Source organism: Asterias rubens, chromosome 18 (assembly GCF_902459465.1).
Source record: "Asterias rubens chromosome 18, eAstRub1.3, whole genome shotgun sequence".
NCBI classification, from domain to species: domain Eukaryota; kingdom Metazoa; phylum Echinodermata; class Asteroidea; order Forcipulatida; family Asteriidae; genus Asterias; species Asterias rubens.
The window spans coordinates 2,372,644-2,382,611 of NC_047079.1; positions in this window are offsets into that span (position 1 = coordinate 2,372,644).

Here is a 9,968-nt window from a genome sequence, read left to right on the forward strand (position 1 = left end):
TAAGTAGTAAAGAAAAGCAAAGCAATTCACCTTCCTTGATACAGACCGAGACAGCAAAAATCATTATTAATGATGGCCACCTGTTTCGCCGGCCATTTTGAATTTACAAGTGTTTAATTGGTGAATAAAGCTGCACCCTGTTGAAGCAACAAAATACAATTAATTCACCTAGCAGCTGCTTGTCTTCTGTGGATATCTTGGTTAATGAACAATACTTATGATATGAAACTAATGCAAGTTTGTTATCAAAAGGATACAGCGTTGAAAATTACCGGAAAACATTTCTTTTCTGCCGTACTGACCCGAACACGTCTCGATATGGTTCAATATTATATAAATCTTCCTCGTAGTCTTGCGTTTGTTTGTTTTTACATGAGCACTTTTTTGTTTTTAATGCAGATGAAACATTGGGTATTCGTTTTGAACAACTTTTGTATAAAACGTTTGATGATGTCACAATAACTTGTTAAAACGGGGATGTACATTTCGGTACAGCGATTGGTTTAACCGTCAAAACGGCATGAAACCAATCTTGCTGTAAAAAGACACAATCAATAAAAAACAAATCTGGGTGTGAGTTTAGAAAGTATGATTTTCCTCACTTTGATTGTGACTTAATCTTTCGGAATACCAGCTTGTTACACACTATTTCATTTTACTTTGATCTCCCTTCATAAAAGTTTCGTTGACAACAAAATTAAACATTAACGTTAAAGGTCGTCAAAAACACACTCTTAATGTTTGCATTAACGTTATATCAACAACATATTAATTTCTACAAAGCATTTTATCCTAAAAAAACTATTATCCATTTAGTGTACTTGAAGTTAAGATATATAAATAGTCAGGTGTCACTTGAATGTTTTAAATACATTGAAGGAATAATCATTGACACCGTATCAGTTGATTGTTTTGGTTTTGACTATTGAATTATATTTAAACATTATTACTTGTTAATACCTTTTACAATTTAAAATATATTTCCTGACATTAATAAATGGTTGACTGAATAAAAAAATACAAAAACACAGCTTCTTAGCAAGTAGTCAATAAAGGGAAACGTTCTACCATTTTTAAACGGTGTAAGTTGAATGTAATTCAGTGAACCCGATGTTTTGTGTCCTTCTACAACAGGTACCCAAACCCTTAAATTTGAAATCATCAGACTCAAGTTGATGTCAAATAGTTCAGAGCACGCGTTTGGCAGTATCACAATGGTTTATTCACGAGGGAATTCCTATACAACATCTTCTCCGCACCATTTAGTAATGTTTACCATTATTCTCTTTTATTCCGAGAAATTCAAATTGAACTGTCTCTCTTTTCATAAACCAGTAGTGACACTTAAGTTGTACAAGCTCATCAGCCCCTTTCAGTGATGTTAAATGAGACCCTGGGGTCGAGCAAATCGGTCCCAGTGCCTCATTCAAAAGCACATGGATTGACTTACAGAAAACAAAACAAAGGCTAACAGATTTACAAATAACTTACAAGGTTTACAGAAAGTAATGATGAAAGACTTCTCTTGAAATATTATTTCACGAAATGCTTTACTTTTTGAGAAAACAATTAACCAATATCAGTTCTCGATATAAGAAATACGGATGCATTTTAAAAACATTTCATGACACGCCGAAACGTGCGGAAACAAGGGTGGGTTTTCCCGTTATTTTCTCCCGACTCCGATGACCGATTGAGCCTAAATTTTCACAGGTTTGTTATTTTATATAGCAGTTGTGATTCACGAAGTGTCGGCTTTGGACAATACTGTTTACCGAAAGTGTCCAATGGCTTTAAGCACCTTCGCATTGCACCTAAACCCTGATCAAATAAACCCCAGTCACCTCTCCCTGTACACAACCAACAATCTATGGATGCGTTCGATTAGTTTCCCTGGGTCGACCGGTTTGCTCATCTAAGATTCGTAATTTTGTCCAGGACGAACGTGGGCAGATAACTACCCTACGTTCGTCCTGGAAAAGCGGGACACTTGGGGCGGACCCGAGGTGCACTGACGTCACCAGGAGAAGGGTCACGTGATGATGCGTATTTATTTTCGAGGATGAAGCGTGGTAAGTATCTGCCCACGCTCGTCCTAGAAAACAATACCCCACCTGGATGAGCACATCGGGGTCGACCCGGGGAAGCTAGTTGAACGCTCTCACGGTAGCCTCAACATCTGACGTCACACTTCGGGGCTCGTGAGTAACACCAGAGACCGGCCTTCAAACCGGTGTGTATGTTCACCTCTTACATACGTTCATTTCACTTAAAAATACGCGGTCAAATTCTACACCAATATTGCATGGAATGTCATGCACGTTGTATGTATATTCTACAGACACCACACATGAGAACACAAAGCAAATGGGCGGCCGAAAGTAAGCTTTCTATATCTGACTTTTGATTGGTCGACCAACGTTCCTCAGACAAATCGAAACAAGCCCAGATACGGTAGCATCCACTGAATTTATCCATTTTAAGACGTCTCTCCTTCGTAGACACCCTGAATCGAGACACCGGCTTGGCCAGCGCTGAGAAACTACGCACCTGCATGCTGGATTGGAACATCTGGAGAGTAATCACTGGGCAGGCTCGAGCTCCTACATGGCGCTCGACTTGATGTTGATTTATTCAATTACATCTTTGTATCCAATGAAATCACTGGATCTAAATAGCAGGTACCTGTCTTCATCAATGCAGATAAAGACAGGGGCCCAGGCTGTAATCTATGGGTGCGTTCGTTTAGCTTCCCTAGGTCGACCCCGGCCTGCCCCGGTACGTTCGAATAGCTTTAACGTCATTCCAGGGGTTCACCCGGGTCAGCCCCCAGTGCCCTGCTTGTGGAGTGGGTCAGTTGCGGGTGACCCGAAGTACATGCCGTCACCACGAGAGGGCGATTGTGATCGTCCAATAAGCTCTTGTCAGGGGCTCACCCGAATGAGCACCGCGGGGTCGACCAAGGGAAGCTAATCGAACGCACCCTATGTAGGCGGCAAACTGTAAGAAAATACGTAGAGGGCGCTGTGGCGTTGTGGTGTTATATAATAGACCTTTTCGCAAATACCGGGGTGCGCGCGCAAAGCTTGGAATTAGGTCACTGTGGTCTTGCTGGTATCCAAATTTGATCCATATAAAATATCCCACAATCCACCTCATTCAACAGTCAGCGCTTGTGTATTGGTATTTGCGATAAGGTCTATTGAGAATATACTTACAAAGCGCCCTCTATGTATAAATTTATCAAAAATGTACAATGTGAGGTGTTGGTTTTGTGTGTGCTCGCGAACACCGTTTTCATTGAAACCAGGGGATGAGAATTACAAAGCGCCCTCTTTTGCTTCTATTTACTACAAACGTACAGTGTGCGGTGTTGTTACCCAGGCTACAATGCCGGCTATACCTCTTTCGGCCCCTGCCCCCTTTCAATGTTTGTTCCGACTGCTGGTCTTCTGCGTTACATTCAACATTGAGAGAGGGGAAGAGGCAAGAGATACAATGTTTATTGTTAGTGGGAAGTGGACAGGGAATGGTTTAATATAACGTAGGAATGGGTGGACCAAGCATTTTGACTGGGATTGTAGGCCCCGTTGTGGAGGAACACAACTCGTCTTATATGACTGGCGACCAAACATGATGTTTTATTTTTGCTTCCGAAACACTGCAAACAAACGAAGTGACCCGGCTCCTCCTGCCTTCCCCAGGCTGGTAGGGGCCGCGGTTAACGAAGAGCAGGAGTGTATCGATTTTTCCTCCGATATCCTGATATCAATACGGTCTGAAGCAGATTGAATCAAGAGAGGGTGCTTTCAGAATTAAGAAACGACCATGGTCACCGCTCACTGTAAGAAGAGGAAACCAGCTCCAAGGGACAAAATCTCCTGCCACTCGCAATTCAAGGGCCACGCGCAATTCTCCAGGACTAGGCGCCCGGTTCGGTTGCCGGTGTCTCAGTGAAATCAGTGCTGCCGGAGATTCTTTCCCCTGTTTGAGAAACTAACATGGGCTGAGTGAGGTGGTTTAACAGAGGGCGCTATCACAAGTAGTTTGTAACAAAATCTTATATTTTATGGAGATTGCACTGTCTTATTCTTATCAACTTTTGATATGATGAGGGCACATCTCAAAACTTGTCCAGCTTTTACTTTCATAACTCTTGGTTTAACGTTGAAATTATGACACAAGATGTCAACTTTCCCATAGGACCAGTGTAGTACAGTGCCTGCCAGAATACTTAAAGAATGTACAAGGTCGCACTTGTTGTAAACAAGGTTCACATGGATGAGGGGGAGGGAATTTTGGGAGAACATAATCTCCTGACACACCTGCCAAAATTGGGGACAGAATCTCTGGGGACAGATTTCCATGAAACACCGGCCCAAGGCGGAATCTTGCGTTACGTGTTAAACAAGAATACTTAATCAAAATCACTTCAATCTCATCATCAATTGTTAGTTAATATGTGACCCTTGGAATAAGTACGTGCATGAAACGGCAAGTCTGATAGTAGCTCTTTAGTTTTATTGAGATCTGTAAACGGTGAATCTCTTGGGTGAAGACACACAAAGACGTCAGTTTAGGTCTTCGGCCCAAAACAGAATGATCTTGAACCCTAAAGCAGCCCGTAAAAAGGGCGCTAGCCATGCAATTAAGGCAAATGATTACGTAGCATAAAAATAAACGTGGAGGTTCGCATCGCACCCGCGACAAATAGTAAATAAATTCCAATCGCAATGTGTTCACTTGATTGTTTTTGCTCCGTTGAACATTTTTGTTTCCCGAAAAAGCATTTGTGCGTTTCAGTGGTAGTAGACTCTAAAAAAACAAAGAATACAATTGGAAATCAGTTTAAAATTACCCTTTAAGGGCAAAGGCATGACACAATAGTTAACTCCCTAGCACAGGTTAGTCTTTCCACTTGGTGTATCTTAACATTCTTAAATTAACAAACCCGTGAACATTTTGAACTCAATTGGTCGTCGAAGTTGCGAGAGAGTAATGGGAAAACACCCCTTGTCGCACTAGTTGTGTGCTTTCAATTCGAGACCTCAACAATTCGAGAAACTGCTTCTTCTCAAAAACTAGGTTTCTTCATAGAGATCCGTTACTTACAATGCTTTATACTATTGATCATTACCAAGTAAGGTTTTAATGCTAACAATTATTTTGAGTATAAATTACCAATGGTGTCCAGTGCACTCTACTATATACATTGTCATTGAATTTCGATTTCGGAAAAAACCCACTGCGTTAGTGTTCGTAAACATTACGTCAAAAGAGTGGTTAACGAAGCACGAAAGAGAACCATCTGAACAGTATATATATATTGCGTACACAGTTCTTTCTTTGATGATAAACTTGCACTTTAACTCACAATCATCAGGGAAATACATCAATTGAGCGGAAATAGAAGGAAACTGGCCAGGAACTTCAGGAAGCAATCACAAAGTGCAACCCAGTTGGGCGGATTTACATGTGGAAATACCATACCATTGAAGCATGTACAAATTAAGCTCCATTGGTAACATACAGCCTCATACGAACCAATGGTAGAGTAAGTCACTGCTTTCAATCAGTGACTTTAACACATACACAATGTAGTGTAGAGTTTTACGCCATTGGTATCCATTCAACATACAGTATCATTCAAACCAATGGTAGAGTAAGTCACTGCCATTAATCAGTGACTTTAACACGGTATTGACGCACAATTATTGTAACATACAGCCTCGTTCAAACCAATGGTAGAGTAAGTCACTGCCATAAATCAGTGACTTTAACACGGTATTGATCCACAATTGTAACATACAGCCTCGTTCAAACCAATGGTAGAGTAAGTCACTGCTATAAATCAGTGACTTTAACACGGTATTGATCCACAATTGTAACATACAGCCTCGTCCAAACCAATGGTAGAGTAAGTCACTGCAATAAATCAGTGACTTTAAGACGTATCTATGATTGGCTGCTCATCGATTGTCAATCAAACCCCGAATTAGACTGATGAGCACTTCAATGGAAATACAGCAGTATTTAAACGCACTGCACAAGCAGCAGTGTTCATAACAACTTTGCATCTTATCGGAAGAGAGGAACTGAGAAGGTTTGGACTACAAGAACACAACACCAAGGTAAGTGTTTTTCATTCTACTGCCGGACTAAAGCTTTCGCTGCAGTGAGTTGAAGGTTTGCGCCTATTCCAATGCGGTTGCAGTTTTTGCTCCAAAAGGGACATCACTCGATAATGCAGATATTCTCATGCAGTGGTTAGGTCTTTTCTCTCCTAAAGCTCTGCCATCTTAGTGCATTTGTTTTTTAATTGCGTGGGACGGCATTTTAAAAACAATAACGTTTTTGTTTACGGGAGCGGTAAAATTGCTCACAAATGCCAACAATTTATTGCTTGCATAGCTTTGCTGAAACCACAACTTTTTTGAACGAGTTCAGCTCAAAATTAAAATCTTGTCAACGAATTATTCATAAGTATTATGTCGACAACAGGATTCCAGTTTGTTTGAGTCTAAACAATCATCGGCCTTGTGCTAACTGGCTCGCACTATGACGATTATAATAGGGGGTACGGCAAGCAGCATTGAGCTGTGAATAGCAATTTTGAGTTTTTCCGCCAATCAACGTGTTTTGCCGTCAATTGTCGCTGACGAACCCGCTACTGACCGCAGACGGTCAAAATTATCAGTCGTGTCCGTCGCAAAGTTGTTACAGCAAAAGAAATCATTGTGATTGCGTTCAGATTTCGTTGGAGAACGCAACCCTCATTTCCTTGACGCAGACGGCCGCAATTATCAGTCGCATGACGTTTCCATGCCGTGCGATTCCGCCAATTGACCCAATTCACCTGACGTCATCATCAAAATAATCTTGGAGGCGCCATTTTGGTGGTCAATGTCAACGTGTGTTGTTTAGAGAGGTGCGCATTTTAGGCGACTCTGCGTTTTCACGTAAATCTATTGACCACCAACATGGTGAGCGTGGCATCAGTCGCTGCGTGTGACGCGCGTGCATGGGGTCAATTGTCGTTTTGAGTTCGTCACAATAGACCCTTCCCATGAAATATGTAAATTACACATTTTTTGGTTGGCAAAATGAGGGAACATCGCGCTGTAATGGGTGCGTGACGCAGACGCAATTGCGCGTCTGCTTAGTGCACAACTCTACGGTGTTTGCCAACCAACAGGGTCTGTACGCACGCGTGAATGTAATTAACATATTTCATGGGAAGGTTCAATTTCGTTGGTAGTCATTGTCTGATGAGTGGTAGTCATTGTCTGTTGCGAAGAGTGGGAACGCCAAACTCGACTATTTATACAACCTACACACAGAGGTTTTGATGTCGGCAAATGAGTCACGTCATCGTCGCCGCAACCCACCGTCAGCCACCGTTCCTTGCCGCATCCCAATCCGTTGCCAGCCGTCTGACCTCTTTCCTGTTGTTGCTGAAGGTCGTTCCCAACCGTCAGCCTATTTAGTTATTTTCCCTTTTGCCGCCAACGTCTTGGGATTTTCACGTTCGTCACTTTCCGTTTGGTCTTTGCCGCCACTATATGAGCCAGCCAACTGGCTGACATAGTAGCGACAGACGTGACTAATTTGCAGCCATCTGTGGTCGCTAGCGGATTCGTCAGCGACAACTGCCGGCAACACACGATGGCGTAGCTAGACGTAGCTAACCCCCTAATTGTCATAGTGTGAGCAAGCCTTAACAAAGGAGCAAATATAAAAACAATTTGAGGTTATCTCTGGGTTCTACCCTTACCCTGTTATCCCAGTCAACTGTTTTCTCGTACTCTTTTGCTGTAAACATTTGTGAATTGCTGGCAAAATAGGTAAACCGTGCACAATGTTGATTGATAACTCGGTTGGAGAGTGCCGAGAAGTTAGGGTCACAGGTTCACTTTCCACTTTTGACAAACTGTCTTTGCTCAAGTCAAAATAACTGTAATGAAGAATAAGATTCGGAATATAATTTGTAGAAACTACGTTAAGTGGATCAACTCAATAAGTGACCACGTAGAGCATTGAGTTGATCCGTGCTGAACGAGACGCCATACTTGAACTTTGCCAAGTCACCAGCCTAGACATTAAACGTGTTGAAAAGGTACGTTGATGTAGTCATGAGAGTATGAGCAAAACTGACGTTGATGACCCCTATCGGCGGGGAAGCTCAAAAATATTGTTTTAGCTGCAGCCGCACATTTTTCTTCAAGTCAGTTATGTTATCTGAGTGGTTCCAGTGACATCACATGATCGCCGCGTACTATGTATCATAATATGTATGAATCGAAACTGTGCTGTCTACATTTAGCCTTTCAATACTACCAACTTGTAATTCGTTTATAAAGTCAACCTCAATGTTTTTCAGGCAGCAAAACAAGCAAATAATAGGGTTTGTATAGCCAAATGTTGTATGAAATGGCGAGCGCATTCTAGAGTAAACATTTTTAAAGTATTTCTTTTAGTAGAATAAGTATTAATTAACCAGTTTACAGGACCCGAGATGGACTGTGTCACAAACAGACTATTTCGCTGCTCGGCTCAAACGACAACATTACTGTGATCCTTCGCAAACGGAGAGGGGCAATCCGAAGAATAGTAAACACAATAATAATAACATCAAATTCTTTATATATATAGCGCACTCATTTACCAACAAAGGTACTCAAGGCGATGAGTAATGTTTACTACTTTCAGAAAGAAAGGTTATTGAAGTGATAAATTCTGAGAACCGACTACCTAACACCAAATAATGGTTTACAAGATGCTACGGCGCGTTAAACAGCCACAGCCAGGAACACCTGGGCGAGTCCCTTCTCTTTTCGATAAGTGCACTGTGATCTTTTACATGTGTTACACAACACATGGTACCAGCGGCTTTACGTCCCATCCGAAGGATGAAGCAATGGTAAATTGTCTTGCTTAAGAGCACAAGTGTCACGGCCGGGGATTCGAACCCACACTCTGCTGATCAAAAACACCAGAGTTTGAATTCGGTGCTCTTAACCGCTCGGCAAAGAAACTTCTGTTTATAATGATATCAATTATAAACAGTTTTAACACTCACAAGGCGTTCGCATTTAATTGCTTTCAAAAAAGACCACAACAAATTGGAAAACGAATCAAAACTAAACTATTAAAAGTCCAATTCTATTGACAAACAAAAGTGATTTCAACAGAAAGCTTATAACCACTTCAATTACCGATTTAGTTCAGCAAACTTACAATATTAGTCCAGTTAACCAATTAATGTACAGTTTGATCCAATCAGATACCTTTTGGGTGAATACATAATAAAAGGGGAGGATCAACTGACAAATGATCAACCCCTCCGACCTACGAAAACAAAATTGCTATTAACGTTATAATTGTTTGTTTTCCGTCTATCTCTCAACTTACAGATGAAGATTACTATAGCAGTGGCCATTGTCTTGGCTTTTATGCAAGTTTGGTTCTTGGTGGCTACAGCAGCAGTTTCACCTGATCCGGGACTGACGTGTAACTCCTGCTGCCAGGGCCCAGCCGGTATACCGGGAATTCCTGGATCTAATGGGAACCATTGTCAAGGACTAGTAGGCCCGAGAGGTGATGCAGGCTCCCCTGGTGAGGTAGGTCAACCCGGGGCTAAAGGAGACAAGGGGTCAGATGGACTGGATGGTGAGCCAGGCGCTAAAGGTGATCATGGACTGCAGGGAGATCAAGGAGTCGGTCAACCAGGGAAACAAGGACCTCAAGGTCTGCCTGGGATGAATGGTCTGAAGGGGGAGAGAGGTGAACCTGGACCAGCTGGACAGACTGGTGAAGCAGGTGAATGTAGTACGCGACGGTCCGCCTTCACTGCAGCGAGGAATACCGTCTTCAGCCCTCCATCCGCCTATGATCCTCTGCCCTTTGAAGAGTTATTGTTTTCAGAAGAAGGGATTGATTTTAACTTGAATAACGGCACGTTTACGTGT